The 22,779-nt window shown below is 45.0% G+C and overlaps 1 pseudogene across 1 annotated transcript in view; it reads right to left on the bottom strand.

Annotated features, from left to right (window-relative positions):
• The window catches only part of LOC311148216 (retinoic acid receptor gamma-A-like), a 40,140-nt pseudogene that overhangs the window by 11,962 nt on the left and 5,399 nt on the right, over positions 1-22,779 (bottom strand). The window contains exon 2 of the transcript XR_014615642.1: positions 15-163. The product of XR_014615642.1 is annotated as a retinoic acid receptor gamma-A-like (transcript). The remainder of the gene's footprint in view (positions 1-14; positions 164-22,779) is intronic.

A 22,779-nucleotide genomic window follows, 5' to 3' on the forward strand; every position in this document is an offset into this window, starting at 1 on the left:
AGGGGCCTCCTCACCTTGCAGCCCTCACATGAGCTGACTCCGTAATGGTATCCAGAGGACTTGTCCTGGCACACGAAGCAGGGTTTGTAGACACGTGGTGGGGGAGGTGGAGAGGGAGAGCTGGGGACCATCTCCTCAGAGCTGGTGCTCTGGGTCTCCACCGCTACAGAGAGAAGAGTAGAGAGGTTGATTTGTTGATTGATTTTATAAAATTTTAGCTTGCAGTCGAATAGAGTTGTTTGCGAGCCATTATCATACAGTTTAATTCACTCATGCTAAGGTTAGAGCACACCAAATAAAGACAAGCGAGAGATTTTGGCTGACTATTGGTGAGGAGAAGACAGACATTTTACATTTACATTTAGCAGACGCTCTTATCCAGAGCGACTTACAGTTAGTGCATTCATCTTAAGATAGCTAGGTGGGACAACCACATCTCACAGTCATAGTAAGTACATTCTTCCTCAATAAAGTAGATAGCAAAGTCAGAGCTAGTAAGATGGAAAAGAGTCAAGTGCCAGTGTTAGTTCACTAAAGGCTTTTTATTCATTTTTATTTAGGAGGGGGTGTGAGGGGGGTGCTGTGGGATTATTTCAGACAGTCTTTGAAGAGGTAAGGTTTCAGATATTTTCAGAAGATGGGCAGGGAAGCTGGTTCCACCAATGGGGTGCCAGGACAGAGAAGAGCTTGGACTGGGCTGAGCAGGAGCTGCCCTCCCATAGGGGTGGGAGGGCCAAGAGACCAGAGGTGGCAGAACGTTTAACAGCAGGCAGATAACTGACAATAAGTGGAGGCGTGATTGATTAGATTGACAGATCTCAGCCTCTGATAAGGACTGGTAGCTGAATGGGCAGGGCTGTGCCTTCAGCTAGGGATTCCTCAGTCATTCCACAGCAGCCTCACTGAGACCGGCATCCACTTAACACAACCTCAGGACAAATCTAGCACACACCTGACAAGGTAGCTAAGGTGTAGGAAGATGAGAGACCAAAATGTAGAAGTCCATGCACAACTGGCATCTGCCTCTGTCTGCCCCTCCCACTGCTGCAGACTGCAGACTTTGTCAATCCTGTTCAAACCCAGTCACACAAGCTGACTGCCGTACCACTGAAGTCACAGTTGTACCTTGAGTCACATGCTCATGGTGTTCTAAATAAGTGCACTGAGCTGTGCATTGTATGGATTCCATAAGCCATAAGCCACACACACGCACACAGGCGCACGCACACAACACACACACAGGCACACGCATATACACCCACACACACTAGGCCCTCACACATGCTAGCTAACACTGCAAACTCTCAGTAAGAGACACACACATGTTGACCCCCTCCCTAATAACACTTCTTTCAACTTTCACCCCCGGTCACCCCTCAAACTTCAACCTCCCCACTTCTCCAGCACCAGCCTCCAAACTCCACCACCCACTGACACACAAACCCTATTTTTCTCTTGTTTCCTGGCCCTAAATTCCTCAGCTCGGCCCTGGCAGGGTTTAATAGAGACCCAGGCTCATAAGCTGACCTATAAAGACAGTCTCATGGCTGGCCAGGCCTTTATTAGGATCCAGACAACTTGGGCAGCTATTCACAACAGCAGCTGTAGGCCCAGGCCCGTAAAAAAGCAGCCCTAATCATAAAATAAAAAAACAGGGAGGCAAAAATTCGAACTTTTACTGGCCCCACCTCCCCCTAGCACCTTCAATGGAAACCACAGGGCTAGTCTAAACTTAACCTATAACCCCCATAACATTTTTTACATCAAACTATATTCAAATTCCTTAGCTTAAATCCATTGAAACATATCTTACTGCTACTACTACTGCAACTAGATTATCATTGATGATAAACAGCAGTGATACAGTGTGTCATCTGAGAGCTATTGGTCCACTTAATGCTAAGCATCATTTTTTTATATGCATTTTACATCCAACTATATTGTAATTCCTTAGCCTAAATCCATTAAAAACCTATTTTGACCCCTGCTCTACTGCTACTGCTACTAGAACTAATCATTGATGATAAGAATAGCAGCAATATGTCATTGGATTGGAGAGCCATTTGTCACTAGCTGCTTACAGCCAAGCGTATGCTTTTCTTATACATTTTCATATCAAACTAAATGTATTCTAAGTCTACAGCCTAAATTCCTAACAGCTTCATTCTGCTTGAGGAAAATGTGTTTTAAATCAGTCTCAGGAATAATCCCAATACTGAAGTAACAAATCAACCTCTCTACTCTAACCATTTCTTAAAACAGATGAGTGTGTCTGCAACCTAAATTGCACCCTTATCCCAGGTCAAAAGCAGTGCACTAAATTGGGAATAGGGATCTGCAGCAATCCTCTTGGCCCTGGATGTTACAAACACTGTAGGTATTACTGCACTGTTGGAACAGAAGCATTTAGCTACACCGGCGAAAAAATCGGCATAATATGTGTACATGACCAATAACATTTGATTTGATTATTTGATTTGATTTGAACACAGGGTCAGAGAAAGAGTCCAGTTGGTAGAGCATGGCGCTTGCACCGCCAGGGTTGTGGGTTCGATTCCCGGGGCCACCCATACGTAAAATGTATGCACGCATGACTGTAAGTTGCTTTGGATAAAAGTGTTTGCTAAATGGCATATATTATTATATTATTATTATATAATAGAACCTCAGTGAGTGTGGCGTGAACTTGTGTGTTTATGCAATAATAACAGCAGTAAACGAGACTCTGGGGCGATGTGTTTGACAAGTCCTTTGATAAGGACAAACCCTGTGTGGCGTCAAGAAATTGATAGTAAATTAGATGGTCTGAGAGGCGGAGAGGTCGAACAAGAGAGAGAGAAAGAGAGGGGGGTGGAGAGAGAGAGAGAGAGAGAGAGAGAGAGAAACTAGGACAGCGGAGAACAGAATAATCCATCAGGATCTGTCAACAACCTGAACTGGTTCCTGTCATAGTAGAACAGAACCTGACTCCTGTTCACACACACACACACACACATGCACATGAGCACACGCACACACACACACACACACACACACACACACACACCCTCCATACCTATCCAAATAGCCCTTCACACTTACCCCACCCCAGGGAAGCAGGCCCACAATAATGATGACATGGAACTATTCAATCAACCCCACTGAGCCCCCTCCCCTGTCTGTCCCTGTCTCTTCCTGTCTCTCCCTGTCTCTCCCTGTCTCCCAAACCCAGTTCATCTTTGTTTAGAAAAAAAAGTCCTCTGAAATGAGAGGCCCTCTTATCAGCTCTGAAGCCTTGGCCTCAGTTTGCATGACAATCTCCGTCCGGAGAGCTGCAGGCTGGTGATGGACGAGAGGAGAGCTGGGTGGTGTGTGGGGCTGTGTGCTAAGGGGTGACAGGGGGGAGGAGAAGAGATGAGAGGAGGGTATAGTTGAGTTATCAGTAGCCACTGCTCATTATCTGCTAAGTATCAGTTTACCCCTAATCCCCCTCTCTCAATGGCCTCTGTACACACGTGGTCCAGCTGCACTGCCATGACCTACACTAATCCCAGAGTCACACACCCATGCACGCACACACATTCATGAGCACACACATGCAGAAGCACACATGCAGGGACACACACACAGACCCCTTCAGCCTCTATCTGCGGAGTTACATCAGAAACATCCTATCACTGCACCTCATTAGATGTGCCAAGTACACTAGACAGAAATAGATGTCTAGCTAGGTCAACGTCAACTGGGCCAACTGACTTCCCTTGAAGTTCAACGGACTTCCCTTGAAGTTCAATGGACTTCCCTTGAAGTTCAATGGACTTCCCTTGAAGTTCAATGGACTTCCCTTGAAGTTAAACTGACTTCCCTTGAAGTTCAACAGACTTCCCTTGAAGTTCAACGTACTTCCCTTGAAGTTCAACTGACTTCCCTTGAAGTTCAACAGACTTCCCTTGAAGTTCAACGTACTTCCCTTGAAGTTCAACTGACTTCCCTTGAAGTTGACACAATAGAAGAAGGAGAGAAAGAAGCAAGGACACACAGGGAACAAGACAGGAGGGGCTTCCTGGTGATGATCCAAACCTGTCTGTTGTTTTGTCTTCTCTAGAGAAGAAGAGGAGCTGTGCTGTGACGTACAGTATGTGTCCAATAGCAATTCAACTGTGAGCAAAGCAAAGGCATTACTGTGTTTTGTGTTGTTGCGCAACCCTCGATTTAACCGAGCAGCTAGCTAGCATATGACACCCTGGCAGAGGAACAACTATTCTTTCACAATAGGCTGCCTGCAGATTTGGTCTACGTGACTGTGGGTGGGTGTGATTGAATCTTCACTGGGACACTGTTCCAGGGTGAGTCTTGGCATGTGACGGAGTTAGTGTGTGTGCTTGTTGTATGTGTGTTTGTGTGTGCTCGCTAGCGTGTGTTCTTGCCTGCGTATGTATGTTTGTGTGCGTGCTAGCGTGTATGCGAATAGAACTGTGGCCTCTCAGTTCAGAGTGGGCACTCTTCCAGCCAGCGGCTCCGCCCAGAATCTGCAGACTAGACTCCATTTGATTTGCAAATATAATTCTCTGTTCACTCTTCTCTCTCTCCTGATTCACACACTGTACTGTTCCAATGGGCCATTCAAGTATGTGCTAGTTGTAGTGCTGTACATGGATCTTTGTATTGGGCTTGTTTACAGTTGATAGTTAGAGCGGTACAGCTACAGGTGGGAGTCTGTCTGCATCTCTAACTTCAATAAATAACCCAGAGTACAAGCCTGAAGCTGTATGTGTCTGTTACAGTCAGATACTAGACAGTGAGTGTGTATGGTTTGTGTGTGTACTGTGTGTGTGTGTATCTGCATACTATGTAAGTGTGTGTAGGTAGAGTGGCCACACAGACTGCCAGAGGGCTCCAGATTGAGAAGAGGCTGTGGAACAGTGGGGCAGAGAGACAAGCTGGCACACTGTGCAGAGCCTCCCTACGAGCCCCTGGCACCTCTACCCATGGCACAGGCTGTGGCACTGCAGGGAGGAAGGGCCCTACTTTACTACTGCACTACAGACAAGAAACTCTAGCAGACTGGTGCTCTGGATGCTTCACATTTCTATGGATGTTTTTATTACTCCACTCTACCACAATACCCGGCAGAATTAGCCTGTGCCATAATGTGGAGCCATCATCAGATGCACTGGCAATCTCTATCTCTCTCTCTCTCTCTCCACCTCTTCCTACCATCCCTCTGATGTAAGGCCCTCCAGCAGACGCATGTTTCCTTCCTCTTTTCGTCACATTGCCTTTTTCCAGCGGATCTGATGCAGTGCTTTATAATCTCCCTCTGCGGTGTCATGGCTGTTCATATTGGTTGACAGTTCATGTAATCTCCCTCTGCGGTGTCATGGCTTTTCATATTGGTTGACAGTTCATGTAATCTCCCTCTGCGGTGTCATGGCTTTTCATATTGGTTGACAGTTCATGTAATCTCCCTCTGCGGTGTCATGGCTTTTCATATTGGTTGACAGTTCATGTAATCTCCCTCTGCGGTGTCATGGCTTTTCATATTGGTTGACAGTTCATGTAATCTCCCTCTGCGGTGTCATGGCTGTTCATATGGGTTGACAGTTCATGTAATCTCCCTCTGCGGTGTCATGGCTGTTCATATTGGTTGACAGTTCATGTAATCTCCCTCTGCGGTGTCATGGCTGTTCATATTGGTTGACAGTTAATGTAATCTCCCTCTGCTGTGTTGTGGCTTTTCATATTGGTTGACAGTTCATGTAATCTCCCTCTGCGGTGTCATGGCTGTTCATATGGGTTGACAGTTCATGTACCAACCACAGGTTAAATTCTCCATCTTACTCACATCAGCTCTGTGGTTAAGATAGGTTGAAACGTTGCCAATAATGACATTGCTGTTCAAGCTCTATTGCTGTAAGCTCTATTGAATCACTGTATACCATCCAACTGGGAAAGTCAGGTCTCTATTGTGTGGGTTAAAGACACACACTGTGTGACTTCCCTGCTTCAGGCAGAAAGGTAGGAGTGTGTGTGCGTGCATATGGGTGTCTGTGTGTCTGTGAGGGTTGCTTTCTTTCATTAAAGGTACTGAGCGGTAGCAGTTCCTTTAACAGCGGTCAGAAAGCTCACTACCTGAACCAAGGTACCCAAAAGTAGTTTGAATTAATGTTTTCATTTTATTAACTAAACAAAACTTGTTTAAACAGCAAAATTGTTGCGGAAATAAGCCTTGTTTGCATAGCGATGATGAAAAGAACGTCATTTAGGCTGTAATGATCTCCAGTATTCTAATCATTAGGTCATCACACCGTTGATATAGCAACGGACACTAATAGTTTATCGAATCCTATTGTGATGTAGAGGGGGGAGGAGGAGGCACACCAATGTGGACAGACAGGAGCAGAGAACCTACCAACCTAACCCACCCCAAAGGGATTTACACCCCACTGTCATAACCAACAGAAAGTCACAAAACACATACGCAGACATGTGTGTGCACGCACACTGTCTGAGAGAGAGAGAGAGAGTGAGAGAGAGAGAGAAATGCACATAGCAAGTACAGTCGTGGTCAAAAGTTTTGAGAATGACACAAATACTAATTTTCACAAAGTCTGCTGCCTCAGTTTTGATGATGGCAATTTGCATATACTCCAGAATGTCATGAAGAGTGATCAGATGAATTGCAATTAATTGCAAAGTCCCTCTTTGCCATGAAAATGAACTTAATCCCCCAAAAAACATTTCCACTGCATTTCAGCCCTGCCACAAAAGCACCAGCTGCCATCATGTCAGTGATTCTCTCGTTAACACAGGTGAGAGTGTTGACGAGGCCAAGGCTGGAGATCACTCTGTCATGCTGATTGAGTTAGAATAACAGACTGGAAGCTTTAAAAGGAGGGTGGTGCTTGAAATCATTGTTCTTCCTCTGTTAACCATGGTTACCTGCAAGGAAACACGTGCCGTCATCATTGCTTTGCACAAAAAGGGCTTCACAGGCAAGGATATTGCTGCTAGTAAGATTGCACCTAAATCAACCATTTATCGGATCATCAAGAACTTCAAGGAGAGAGGTTCAATTGTTGTGAAGAAGGCATCAGGGCGCCCAAGAAAGTCCAGCAAGCGCGGGAAGCCACTTCTCTCCAGGAAAAACATCAGGGACAGACTGATATTCTGCAAAAGGTACAGGGATTGGACTGCTGAGGACTGGGGTAAAGTCATTTTCTCTGATGAATCCCCTTTCCGATTGTTTGGGGCATCCGGAAAACACCTTGTCCGGAGAAGACAAGGTGAGCGCTACCATCAGTCCTGTGTCATGCCAACAGTAAAGCATCCTGAGACCATTCATGTGTGGGGCTGCTTCTCAGCCAAGGGAGTGGGCTCACTCACAATTTTGCCTAAGAACACATCCATGAATAAAGAATGGTACCAACACATCCTCCGAGAGCAACTTCTCCCAACCATCCAAGAACAGTTTGGTGACGAACAATGCCTTTTCCAGCATGATGGAGCACCTTGCCATAAGGCAAAAGTGATAACTAAGTGGCTCGGGGAACAAAACATCAACATTTTGGGTCCATGGCCAGGAAACTCCCCAGACCTTAATCCCATTGAGAACTTGTGGTCGATCCTCAAGAGGCGGGTGGACAAACAGAAACCCACAAATTCGGACAAACTCCAAGCATTGATTATGCAAGAATGGGCTGCCATCAGTCAGGATGTGGCCCAGAAGTTAATTGACAGCATGCCAGGGCAGCTTGCAGAGGTCTTGAAAAAGAAGGGTCAACACTGCAAATATTGACTCTTTGCATAAACTTAATGTAATTGTCAATAAAAGCCTTTGACACTTATGGAATGCTTGTAATTATACTTCAGTATACCATAGTAACATCTGACAAAAATATCTCATAACACTGAAGCAGCGAACTTTGTGAAGACCAATACTTGTGTCATTCTCAAAACTTTTGACCACGACTGTAGATGTATCAATCCCTGTTCCACGAATGCGAACATCGTATAAGTAGGTTTTCCAATATTTGAAGACTTACACCTGGAGTTCTGAATTCTGACGTTTTATTCACATACAAGCAAGCAAGCACACACACACACACACACACCTATGCCCTCTCTTCCAAACAAGGTGGGCAGCCCAGAGCAGAGCAGGCAGGCAGGAAGGCAGCAGGCGGGGCTGGTAACTGCTTGTGTCCTCAGGGTCCATGTTAAAAGTGGAATTAGCCTTGGAGTCTCAGTCTGAGGCAGGCAGAGAGTTGAGCACACAGCACACTCCTTCAAACCAACCTTTCTTCTTTACAACACCTCATAAAGAGCCTTTTGATTCTGGGCCTTATGGAGCCAGCCAAGCCAACAGCCAACATTTGGCACAGAGTAACCCCCTTTCCTTTCCTGCACCACACCACCACACCAGCCTGTCAAACCACACAGGGCTTCAAACAGAAAGCCATACGACCCACCACACCACCCATCCACCCACTTCTAGCCCCCGAGGCTGCCCAAAGAAAGGGGCCTTTAAATGGTCCCAGACACCCTGACCTAAGAAGGTGTGGGTCGAAAGAGAAGAGAGGACAACTAACAGAAGTGGGCATGTTAAAAAAGGAACGTCCCAAATAAAGTTCTAGTCGGATGTAATGATGTAACCGGATAAGTGTAAAAGGCTATTGTGAAGGCAGATCCTGGAGGAAGCAGACAGACAAGTTCATGTCCAGATGTCCAGATAGTCTCCCCCTACATCCCCCTGGTGAGCACCAGCCGACTGTTCATCTGGTCACTATACCATGACAGAGAGTAGTCTTCTTCAGCAGCTGCTGTCTACAGTAACCCAGAGCTGGTAGTGGCACAGGCAAAGGCCTCAGCTATTACTCAGACAGACAGCCATACTGACAGACAGACAAACAGACAGACAGAAATTCTGAGAGACAGACAGACAGACAGACAGACAGACAGACAGACAGACAGACAGACAGACAGACATACTGACAGACAGACAGACAGACAGCCACACTGACAGACAGACAATTCCCACGGGGGGCCAGTATGAAAAATGTATGCACTCACTAATTGTAAGTCGCTAAATGACTAAAATGTCAAAAATAAAATGACAGACAGACAGACAGACAGACACAGAGACAGACATACTGACTGACAGACAGACAGACAGACAGACACAGACAGTCAGACAGACAGACAGAGTGACAGTGTTTGGAAGAAAACAAATCTTATCTGGTGGTGAGGACAGAAGACATTTGTCTCTAGCCTGTCTTTGATCCCTGGGTCGTTGTCTCTCCTCCTAGACTTCCTCTCACCTGTCTGTCTGTCTGTCTGTCTTTGGCACTGCAGCTAGCGCGACTGTAGCTTGTTCAATTGCTATTGCTTCCTCCCCACAACAATAGAAACCTGAAAAGTAGAAGTAGACGCTGCAGACAGCCCACTGTGGCATGATGCGAGGGAAAAGAGGACACCATAAACAACAACAGTACTACTAACTACTCTACTCACAACCGCTGACTGGGGAGGGAAACCCTACAATCTTAGAATAGTAAGTGCTATCTAGAAACTAAAAGGGTTCTTCGGCTGTTCCCATAAGAGAACCCTTTGAATAACTATTTTTGGTTCCAGGTAGAACCCTTTTGGGGTCAATGTAGAACCCTTTCCACAGAGGGTTCTACATGGAACCCAAAAGAGTTCTACCAACACACACACACTCTCGTAGCCAGCAAAGTCATGAAACAAATATGCAGACATATGAGTGCATGCACATCGTCTGAGAGAGAGAGAGGGAGAGCGAGAGAGAGAGAGAGAACGAGAGAGAGATGTGATTTGTGGTTGAGAGAGAAATTGATAGCTATCAGGGGTTTTTTGTACTGAAAGTCCTAAATGCCCCCCTATTTCCTATGGCGGTCCTATGGGCCCTGGTCAAAAGTAGTGCACTATATAGGGAAAAGGGTGCCATTTGAGATGCACCCTAAGTAGTGCTTTGACTTTCCCCTGCATGCAGTTAGCCTGACCTGGCAGTGGTACAGACACCAGTCACATCAGATGGCAAAACAGAGCCTGAAAAACTTCTGCTTTGAGCAACAGAAAATAGAAAAATGTGTTTCTGTATGTGTGTGTCTCCTAGTTTTCACATTTGCTTGGCAACAAACTGACTAAGGGAAGGGCTACCCAATGTTCACTATAGATGGGGGCTGCTGTGCCAAGCATCAGACAATTAATCTTGATTTGATGACAGAGTTGGGAACACCCACTCTGTCTGGTCAACTGATTAAAGTAAAATAAGTCCCCTTTAATATAGCCTGGTCTCAGATCTGTTTGTGCTGTGATAATACCATATGAGTTGGCTAAACAGCACCAGAGAGTCACCTTGAGAGGAAGAGCTTCCCCATTAACAAGTTAAACCACAATAGCATTTTATTTTGAACCAACACAGCTTTCCTAAATGGAGTGTAAATCCAGAGAGCCGGTCCTCCCTAGGTTCTACCTCCCAAGCTGGCTGGTTGTCAGAGATGTTGCTAACGCTAAATGGGTAGCTAGCTGTCTGATAATCACTCTGCCTGTTCACAAGCTGACTACAGCACACTTCCATTGAGAAAGATGGATGTTAGGAGTAGAAGACTGAGAGGATTGAGCCAGGTCACTTGAAGTGTGTGTTTGGGTGTGAATGCAGTTCTGATGTTGGCAGACAGTGTTCCTAGGGCCCGCTGAGACCTGTAGTACTGAGCCAAGGTACCCACACACTCAAATACACACACACACACACACACACACACATACATATGCACACGCACACACACACACGCATGCACACAAACACAAAAAAACTGTTGTTTTTTTTGTTCTAAAAGGCACACCTTTTAATGCAGATAGTCATGGCAACACGTTCTTCATCAGTGATCACACTTCCAAAACACACACACAGCAGAGATGGCAGTGGCTATATGGCACAGTACCTGTGGTGCTTCGCCCAAGCCTGCCCCGGCCCGGCCCCAGCCCAACCCAAGCCCCAGTCACTCTCCACCACTCTGCTGAGATAATGAGGATGAATACACACCACTTGCGCTCGATGCCAAACACTGTCTGTCTGCTGCGTAAACCCAACCCATTCACACAGAGTGGACTCTCCTGGACTCTCCCTCCCTCTCTCCATGTCTGGCCTGAGCCTCTCATAACAGTGGACCCTGGCAACAGTGGAGCCAAGCCGTCAGTCAATAACACGCTGGTAACAGAACCTCTCCACTCACACTGAGCTCACACATGGTTCCAGACTGACACACACACTTACACACACTCACACACACACGTGGCTGCCCAGTGCCAACGCCTCAGCAGAGTGGGGAAAAGAGCCTCACAGGCAAACTCCGCTCACAGTAAACAAGCAACAAGATCTCACGGTTTTACCAATTTGAGTTCAGATGCTAAACTCACTGTTGGTAATATCGCTCACTGTTGGTAATAGCGCTCACTGTTGGTAATAGCGCTCACTGTTGGTAATAGCGCTCACTGTTGGTAATAGCGCTCACTGTTGGTAATATCGCTCACTGTTGGTAATATTGCTCACTGTTGGTAATATCGCTCACTGTTGGTAATAGCGCTCACTGTTGGTAATAGCGCTCACTGTTGGTACTAGCGCTCACTGTTGGTTTAATAGCGCTCACTGTTGGTAATATCGCTCACTGTTGGTAATAGCGCTCACTGTTGGTAATAGCGCTCACTGTTGGTAATATCGCTCTCTGTTGGTAATAGCGCTCACTGTTGGTAAAAGAGCTCACTGTTGGTAATAGCGCTCACTGTTGGTAATATCGCTCACTGTTGGTAATAGCGCTCACTGTTGGTAATAGCGCTCACTGTTGGTAATAGCGCTCACTGTTGGTAATATCGCTCACTGTTGGTAATATCACTCACTGTTGGTAATAGCGCTCACTGTTGGTAATAGCGCTCACTGTTGGTAATATCGCTCACTGTTGGTAATATCGCTCACTGTTGGTAATAGTGCTCACTGTTTGTATTATCAGTCACTGTTGGTAATATCGCTCACTGTTGGTAATATCGCTCCCTGTTGGTAATATCGCTCACTGTTTTGAAGGCATTTCCCGACGTCCACAAGACATGGACAGACGTCCAATTTCAAAGTCAATCTTGAGCGATCTGCCTGAAACAAGCACAATGCCAACAGGGATGGGTGGCAGCAAGAGACACTTCCTTTGTGCCCACCAACCAACCGGTCAAAGCACTCTGTTTGTGAAAGTATTTTGAGGACCACAATAGAAATAGGTCCTTGACTTGTCGTAGCACTGCAAACCATTCAAACCAAGCTCTTTGAAAGCCCTCACCTTCCTTCCATCCTCATATGAGTCATGGACTCTGTCCCAAATGGAACCCTATTCCCCCTATTCCCTATATAGTGCACCACTATCACAAAGGTAGTGCACTATGTCCCTACATAGGGTGCCATTTGGGACACAGTTGTGTAATTTGAGGTTGGGGTTAGGGTTAGTTGTGTAACTTGAGGTTAGGGTTAGTTGTGTAACTTGAGGTTGGGGTTAGGGTTAAGGTTAGTTGTGTAACTTGAGGTTGGGGTTAGGGTTAGTTGTGTAATTTGAGGTTGGGGTTAGGGTTAGTTGTGTAACTTGAGGTTAGGGTTAGGGTTAGTTGTGTAACTTGAGGTTGGGGTTAGGGTTAAGGTTAGTTGTGTATCTTGAGGTTGGGGTTAGGGTTAGTTGTGTAACTTGGGGTTGGGGTTAGTTGTGTAATTTGAGGTTGGGGTTAGGGTTAGTTGTGTAACTTGAGGTTGGGGTTAGGGTTAGTTGTGTAATTTGAGGTTGGGGTTAGGGTTAAGGTTAGTTGTGTATCTTGAGATTGGGGTTAGGGTTAGTTGTGTAACTTGGGGTTGGGGTTAGTTGTGTAATTTGAGGTTAGGGTTAAGGTAAGTTATTTAACTTGAGGTTACGTTAGTTGTATAACTTGAGGTTGGGGTTATGGTTAGTTGTGTAACTTGAGGTTGGAGCTTTGTAGACATGGATTGTGCACCTTTCATTGAATAGCTAAGTAGCTAGCTAGCTATACACCTAGCTAGCTGGTTGATGTTTTCCTTTTGCAAACAGGGCAGAGGAAAGCAACATTCACCTCCACAAATGCTGTTTACATTGACATCCATACTGAATGAAGCGCTTAAGGAACCTTAAGGGACCTCATGGGCACCCTTAACTTCTTCACTTAATTTAAGTGGGGAAATTCACCTTAAAATGTTTTGTGCAACTGACAGGTAAGGAAACTTTGAGGGGAATAGATAAGGGGGAAATTGACTTAAGATGTTTTATGCAACGGGGCCCAGAACCTCAATGAGTTGAATCAGGTATATTTGCTGTGCCTTGCTGGAGGAGGGGTGGTAGAAGCATGCTGATATGCCCATAAACAAAACAGTCCTTTCTTGCTCCATCAGTCAACACACAGGGTTACTTTTCTTGCCTCTTTCAGAATCTCCTTAACTTTCTGGGTTGCTGTATCCATTTGCAAAGCAATCAACCCATTTACTCTATCAGCTCCAGGAGTTTTGAATTTAGGATCAAGTGTCTCGTTGAATTTTCAGAAGGATGGCTCCTCACACAGTCTTGTGGACTTGCCAGACTCATTGAATAACTGCACCAATGCTTCTCTATTTTTATGCTCATTGGAATGTTGCCACGTTTCTGCTCTTTTCAAGCACAATGCTAAAGTTGGTTTTCCTCAGGAAGAGGTTGTCGTTGGCAATGTTGACGTGTAGCTAACGTTACTGCTAGCTGGTGGCTGTCTCACCTTGTCTTTATCCTCAAATTGTTTGTATGCTTCTTTGGGGGCACTGATCAGGTGAATCTTTAAGTTGGTCGTTTTTTCCCCCTTTGATCTCTGTACCACGCACTACACTCTTAGAAAAAAAGGTGCTATCTAGAACCTTAAAAGGTTCTTTGACTGTTCCCATAGGAGAACCATTTGAAGAACCATTTTTGGTTGCAGGTAGAACCCTTTTGGGTTCCATGTAGAACCCTTTCTACAGATGGTTCTACATAGAACCCAAAAGGATTCTACCTGGAACCCAAAAGGGTTCTCATTTTTTCTAAGAATGTAGTATCTTCTGACAATACATTTACTTTTGTCTTTCCCAGCAATGTACTCAAAATAATCCCATATGGGGCTTTTCCGTTTTCAACTGACCACTGGTTTTGAGTTTGCTGCCGCCATTGATCACGCTCCATGCTCACCCTTGGATTTCTTCCCTGTTACCATGCATTTCCACTGGTCATAGCTAGTAGCATAATAGTGATGCACAAGCTAGGCCTATTTGTAACGCCATCTCCTGGCAGAATGTACCTGCCAGATTCAGAAGCTCGAAAACCCCATTAGAAAAACAAGCCTTTAAAGTTTAGAAGGGAAAGCAAATAAAAATAAACATAATTTATTATGCTTTTTATTTCATTTTAGTTAGTTTTGCAGTCAAATATAATAGTTTCAGTATAGTTTTAGTTTTTCAAATGTATTTCTTAAATATTTTATTTCAGTTTACAAATTTTTTTCATTTAGTTTCATTTTTCATTTACTATAATAACCTTGGTGTGCGACAAAGACATGTAGAGGCCTTAATATACTTCTATTAGACATCTACTAGGTCAGTGCAGGAATAGTAGACAAACTTTTTATAGAAAGTACAGGCTAAAAATAACACACATCCTGGATCCAAGTTATTGTAAGGCTTGTCTGGTTGGCTGTATGTGGTTGTTGGACTTGGGTGCAAATGAGAAGATGTAAATCTTCCTGTGTGTGTGAGTGTGTGTGTGCGCACGCATACGTGTGTGAGCGCGTACGTCCGAGTGTGTGTAAGTCCTCGCTCGTGTCTGTGTGCCCATAAACCAAATCCCTGGCGCTGGGACTGCTATGTCAGATCCACAGACAGACAGCCAGAGAGGGTTAGGGTTAAGCAGGACATCCCAGGCTAGATTCCACAGTCCCTTGCTGGAATCCAGCTCTGTGCTGTCATAACAGCTTATAGCCCATCTACAGGCAGTCACACTGTAAACTGTTAATACAACAGATCTGCCTGTCAGTCTAATCACCATAGCCTGTATTAGTCACCTCACATGCACTGGCTAGCCTTGTCTTCTAAGGGCTCAGACACAATAGTGTTTGCTGGCTGAGAGTACTTAGCACACGTAAAAATCGTCTGTCCTCGGTTGCAACACTCACTTCCGAGTTCCAAACTGCCTCTGGAAGCAACATCAGCACAAGCACTGTTCGTTGGGAGCTTCATGAAATGGGTTTCCATGGCTGAGTAGCCGCACACATTTAAAAAGAAAACATTTTTAGTCATTTAGCAGACGCTCTTATCCAGAGCGACTTACAGGAGCAATTAGGGTTAAGCGCCTTGCTCAAGGGCACATCAACAGATTTTTCACCTAGTCGGTTCGGGGATTAGAACCAGCGACCTTTCGTTACTGGCACAACGCTCTTAACCACTAAGCTACCTGCCGCACACAAGCCTAAGATCATCATGCGCAATGCCAAGCGTCAGCTGGAGTGGTGTAAAGCTCGCCGCCATTAGACTCTGGAGCAGTGGAAAAGCGTTCTCTGGAGTGATTAATCACGCTTCACCATCTGGCAGTTCGACTGACGAATCTGGGTTTTGCAGATGCCAGGAAAACGCTACCTGCCCAATTGCATAGTGACAACTGTACAGTTTGGTGGAGGAGGAATAATGTTTTGGGGCTGTTTTTCATGGCTCGGGCTAGGCCCCTTAGTTCCAGTGAAGGGAAATCTTAACACTACAGCATACAATGACATTCTAGGCGATTCTGTGCTTCCAATTTTGTGGCAACAGTTTGGGGAAGGCCCTTTCCTGTTCAAGCATGACAATGCCCCCGTGCACAAAGCGAGGTCCATACAGAAATTACTTGTCGAGATCGGTGTGGAAGAACTTGACTGGCCTGCACAGAGCCCTGACCTCAACCCCATCGAACACCTTTGGGATGAATTGAGCCAGGCCAAATCGCCCAACATCAGTGCCCGACCTCACTAATTCGCTTGTGGCTGAATGGAAGCAAGTCCCCAAAAGCCTTCCCAGAAGAGTGGAGGCTGTTATAGCAGCAAAGGAGGGACCAACTCCATATTAATGCCCACGTGCAGGTGTCCAAATGTTTTTGGTCATGTAGTGTGAGTTAGCTTGATGTGCTAAAAAGTAATAGAAACAAGTTCAGAAAAAAGTAACTAAAAGAAATGTGTTTTATTATCTTCTGAATCAATTTGTTTCTCCTGTCTTCATTGTAAAGGTTCTATTTTGCGATCTCCCAAAATAAATGTGATCTCTTTGAGGAAATGTTGAATCAGTGAATCAGGTTGTCTCCATGGTAACCAGAGACTCTTTCTACCTTACATGCCTTCAAACTACCATAAACTCCTTAAGTATGCCCTTACCTAAGGAAAACGTTAGAGAGTCCCTATACAACGCCTTTAAACAATTCCCTTAGGTAAGGGGAAATGATTCCTTAAGGTAAAACCTGCCGTCCTCGTGCGCCATAGGGCGCATGTTGATTTTGTCCACCCACACCAGATGTGATCAGGACAGGCAGGTTGAAATATCAAAACAACTCTGAACCAACTATGTTAACTTCGGGACAGGTTGAAAAGCATTAAACATTTATGGCAATTTAGCTTGCTAGCTTGCTGTTGCTAGCTAATTAATCATGGGATATAAACATTGGGTTGTTATTTTACCTGAAATGCACAAGGTCCTCTACTCCGACAATTAATCCACAGATAAAAGGGTAAACCGAGTGAGTTTCTAGTTCTCTCCTCCTTCAGGGTTCTTCTTCTTCTTTGGACTTGATATGTCGGTTGGCAACCAACTATAAGATGCATTACCACCGACAACTGGACTGGAGTGTGGGCCTCAGTTCATCTTTCAATCACCCACGTGGGTATATGCTCCTAAAAACCAATGAGGAGATGGGAAAGGCAGGACTTGCAGCGCGTCAAGCGTCACAAATAGAACCAAGTTCTATTTTAGCGCCTGGCATCGCAGACGCTCGCTGACGTGCGCGAGCAGTGTGGGTGCAATTATTGAATAACATGTACAGTATGTGTACATTTATTTTGCAACGCTCGCGCACACGGCACGTCCGGTCTGGTCAGAAAGTTAAGGAAAACACTTAAGATGTTTTATGCAAACGGGCTATGATGATTAGTTAACAAGTTAAATCCGAGGTTACAATAAAAATGTGTACTGTTGGGGGTACTCGAGGAACAGAGTTGGGTACCACTGGCCTACAGTATGATGGCATAAGCCTTATGGGCATTTGCAATGCATCCCTTGACATTGCATCTGAAGCAGAGAATAGCTTAACTCACACAATACTATTGCACATGTTCCAAATTGCATTTATATATATTTATGTGTACATATATATAAATTACTATGAAACTGTGTTTCTGTTTAATCAGCAGTTATTGCTACACCCTTCATTCGGTTTAAGGGGGCACTTTTGTCATGACGAAAAGGTGAAGGTGCTCTCTACTCAAATGGCACAACTGAATAATTCAGACTGACCAAGGCACAGCATATGACAACCATTTGTCTAACTGAGGGATGTCTCCTTTCATATCTGGAAAAGGACAAAATAGTAGAAGTAGAAACTGATGCCGCTGCAGCATTGCTCATCTACACAGTAGAAACTGATGCAGCTGCAGCATTGCTCATCTACACAGTAGTAACTGATGCCGCTGCAGCATTGCTCATCTACACAGTAGAAACTGATGCCGCTGCAGCATTGCTCATCTACACAGTAGAAACTGATGCCGCTGCAGCATTGCTCATCTACACAGTAGAAACTGATGCAGCTGCAGCATTGCTCATCTACACAGTAGAAACTGATGCCGCTGCAGCATTGCTCATCTACACAGTAGAAACTGATGCCGCTGCAGCATTGCTCATCTACACAGTAGTAACTGATGCCGCTGCAGCATTGCTCATCTACACAGTAGAAACTGATGCCGCTGCAGCATTGCTCATCTACACAGTAGAAACTGATGCCGCTGCAGCATTGCTCATCTACACAGTAGAAACTGATGCCGCTGCAGCATTGCTCATCTACACAGTAGAAACTGATGCCGCTGCAGCATTGCTCATCTACACAGTGGGAATCCAGTTGACATGGGTGTCTTGATAGAAGTCAGCTGGTGAACCTACTGTACTGTACATAAACAAATGAAAAGCACACCTGATGTTACAATATCACTTCTTCAGGTCACCTACACTACCAGTCAAAAGTTTGGACACACCTACTCATTCAAGGGTTTTTCTTTATTTGTAAAAAAAAAAAATTACATTGTAGAATAATAGTGAAGACATCAACACTATGAAATAACACATATGGAATCATGTAGTAACCAAAAAAGTGTTAAACAAATCAAAATATATTTGTATATTTCAGATTCTTCAAATAGCCACCCTTTGCCTTGATGACAGCTTTGCACACTATTGGCATTCTCTCAACCAGCTTCATGAGGTAGTCACCTGGAATGCATTTCAATTAACAGGTGTGCCTTAATGCGTTTGAGCCAATCAGTTGTGTTGTGAAGATAGCCCTATTTGGTAAAAGACCAAGTACATATTTTGGCAAGAACAGCTGAAATAAGCAAAGAGAAACGACAGTCCATCATTACTTTAAGACATGAAGGTCAGTCAATACGGAAGGTTTCAATAACTTTTAAAGTTTCTTCAAGTGCAGTCACAAAAACCATCAAGCGCTATGATGAAACTGGCTCTCATGAGGACCACCACAGGAACGGAAGACCCAGAGTTACCTCTGCTGCAGAGGATAAGTTCATTAGAGTAACCAGCCTCAGAAATCGCAGCCCAAATAAATGCTTCACAGATTTCAAGTCACAGACACATCTCAACATCAACTGTTCAGAGGGGACTGTGTGAATCAGGCCTTCATGGTTGATTGCTGCAAAGAAACCACTACTAAAGGATACCAATAAGAAGAAGAGACCTGCTTGGGCCAAGAAACACGAGCAATGGACATTAGACCGGTGGAAATGTGTCCTTTGGTCTGGAGTCCAAATTTGAGATTTCTGGTTCCAACCGCCGTGTCTTTGTGAGACGCAGTGTGGGTGAACAGATGATCTCTGCATGTGTAGTTCCCACGTAAAGCATTGAGGAGGTGTTATGGTGTGGGGGTGCTTTGCTGGTGACACTGTCTGTGATTTATTTAGAATTCAAGGCACACTTAACCAGCATGGCTACCACAGCATTCTATTTGACATAGAACACATAGCCCCTCTTTGATTATCCCTTACATATTCTGAGAACATACAGTGCCTTCAGAAAGTATTCACACCCCTTGACTTTTTCCACATTTTGTTGTGTTACAGCCTGAATTTAAAATGGATTGCATTGAGATTTGTGTCACTAGTTTACACACAATACCCCATAATGTCAAAGTGGAATTATGTTTTTTGAAATTAATTAAATTAATTACAAATGAAAAGCTGAAATGTCTTGAGTCAATATTAACTACACTTTGGATGGTGTTTCAATACACCCAGTCACTACAAAGAACTGAGTATGGAACAATGTAGTTACTCCACAATACTAACCTAAATGACAGAGTGAAAAGAAGGAAGCCTGTACAGAATAAAAATATTTCAAAACATGCATCCTGTTTGCAATAAGGAACTAAAGTAAAACTGCAAAAAATGTGGCACAGAAATTAACTTTATGTCCTGAATACAAAGCGTTATGTTTGGGGCAAATCCAACAACACACATCACTGAGTACCACTCTTCATATTTTAAAGCATGGTGGTGGCTGCATTATGTTATGGGTATGCTTGTCATCGGCAAGAACTAGGGAGTTTTTTAGGGTAAATAGAAACAGAATAGAGCTAAGCACAGGCAAAATCCTAGAGGAAAATCTGATTCAGTCTGCTTTCCAACAGACACCGGGAGACAAATTCACCTTTCAGCAGGACAATAACATAAAACACAAGACTAAATATACACTGGAGTTGTTTACCAAGACAACATTGAATGTTCCTGAGTGGCCTAGTTACAGTTTTGACTTAAATTGGCTTGAAAATCTATGGCAAGACTTGAAAACGGCTGTCTAAAAATGATCAAGAACCAACTTCACAGACCTCAATCATTTTTAAAATAATAATGTGCAAATATTGTACAATCCAGGTCTGCAAAGCTCTTAGAGATTTACCCAGAAAGACTCACAGCTGTATTCGCTGCCAAAGGTTATTCTATTGACTCGGGGTGTTGAATACTTATGTAATCAAGATACAGTATATTAGTGTTTTATTTTTCTTTTAACTTGTACACTTTCATTTGACATGATCTTGATGGGATCAACAGGGTTTATGTATGTCATCACAGCACAGAACTGACTGACTTGTCCACATGCCTGCAGCTGCCTGCCACGCTATGTTCCCCTCACCCCTACCCAGTCTTTCTCACACACACAGATGCAGGCATGCAGACATACCACACACACACATATACAGACACAGGCCAGAACGTATGAACAGACACACACACGCACACAGTGACTCGCTCAATACGGAAGTGGTCAGATGACGCGGATGCTACGCTCCAGGACTGTTTTTCTAGCACAGACTGGAATATGTTCCGGGATTCATCCAATGGCATTGAGGAGTACACCACCTCAGTCACCGGCTTCATCAATAAGTGCATCGACGACGTTGTCCCCACAGTGACCGTACGTACATATCCCAACCAGAAATCATGGATTACAGGCAACATCCGCACCGGGTTAAAGGCTAGAGCTGCCACTTTCAAGGAGCGGGACACTAATCCGGACGCTTATAAGAAATCCCGCTATGCCCTCAGATGAACCATCAAACAGGCAAAGCGTCAATACAGGACTAAGATTGAATCCTACTACACCGGCTCTGATGCTAGTCGGATGTGGCAGGGTTTGCAAACTATTACGGACTACAAAGGGAAACCCAGCCGCGAGCTGCCCAGTGACGTGAGCCTACCAGATGAGCTAAATGCATGTTATGCTTGCTTCGAGGCAAGCAACACTGAAGCATGCATGAGAGCACCAGCAGTTCCGGACAACTGTGTGATCACGTGCTCCATAGCCGATGTGAGCAAGACCTTTAAACAGGTCAACATTCACAAGGCCGCGGGGCCAGACGGATTACCAGGACATTACATTTACATTTTAGTCATTTAGCAGACGCTCTTATCCAGAGCGACTTACAGTTAGTGAGTGCATACATATTTTTTTAATTTTTCATACTGGACCCCGTGGGAATGGAACCCACAACCCTGGCGTTGCAAGCGCCATGCTCTACCAACTGAGCTACACGGGACTACCCTTACAAGACATGTACTCAGAGCATGCGTGGACTAACTGGCCAGTGTCTTCACTGACATTTTCAACCTCTCCCTGACCGAGTCTGTAATATCTACATGTTTCAAGCAGACCACCATAGTCCCTGTGCCCAGGAAAGTGAAGGTAATCTGCCTAAATGACCACTGCCCCGTAGCACTCACGCCGGTAGCCATGAAGTGCTTTGAAAGGCTGGTCATGGCTCACATCAACACCATCATCCCGGAAACCCTAGACCCACTCCAATTCGCATACCGCCCCAACAGATCCACAGATGACACAATCTCAATCGCACTCCACACTGCCCTTTCCCACCTGGACAAAAGGAACACCCTAAGTGAGAATGCTGTCAATTGACTACAGCTCAGCGTTCAACACCATAGTGCCCACAAAGCTCATCACTAAGCTAAGGACCCTGGGACTAAACACCTCCCTCTGGAACTGGATCCTGTACTTCCTGACGGGCCGCCCCCAGGTGGTAAGGGTAGGCAACAACACATCTGCCACTCTGATCCTCAACACTGGGGCCCCTCAGGGGTGTGTGCTTAGTCCCCTCCTGTTCTCCCTGTTCACCCACGACTGCATGGCCAAGTACGACTCCAACACCATCATTAAGTTTGCTAACGACACAACAGTGGCAGGCCTGATCACCGACAACGATGAGACAGTCTATAGGGACGAGGTCAGGACAACAACCTCTCCCTCAATGTGAGCAAGACAAAGGAGCTAATCGTGGACTACAGGAAAAGGAGGCCAGAACAGGCCCCCATTTACATCGACGGGTCTGCAGTGGAGCGGGTCGAGAGTTTCAAGTTCCTTGGTGTCCACATCACCAACAAACTATCATGGTCCAAACACACCAAGACAGTCGTAAAGAGGGCACGACAACACCTTTTCCTTCTCAGGAGACTGAAAAGATTTGGCATGGGTCCCCAGATCCTCAAAAAGTTATACAGCTGCACCATCGAGAGCATCCATCACCGCCTGGTATGGCAACTGCTCAGCATCCAACCATAAGGCGCTACAGAGGGTAGTGCGTACGGCGCAGTATAACACTGCCATCCAGGACCTATATTCTAGGCAGTGTCAGAGGAAGGCCCCAAAAATTGTCAAAGACTCCATTCACACAAGTCATAGACTGTTCTCTCTGCTACCGCACGGCAAACGGTACCGGAGCGTCAAGTCTAGGTCCAAAAGGCTCCTTAACAGCTTCTACCCCCAAGCCATAAGACTGCTGAACAATTAATCAAATGGCCACCCGGACTATTTACATTGACCACCCCCCCTTGTTTTTACACTGCTGCTACTCGCTGTTTATTATCTATGCATAGTCACTTCACCCCTACCTACATGTACAAATTAACTCAACTAACCTGTACCCCCGCACATTGACTCGG

The sequence above is a fragment of the Coregonus lavaretus genome (assembly GCF_964263955.1).
Source record: "Coregonus lavaretus genome assembly, chromosome: 20".
NCBI lineage: Eukaryota > Metazoa > Chordata > Actinopteri > Salmoniformes > Salmonidae > Coregonus > Coregonus lavaretus.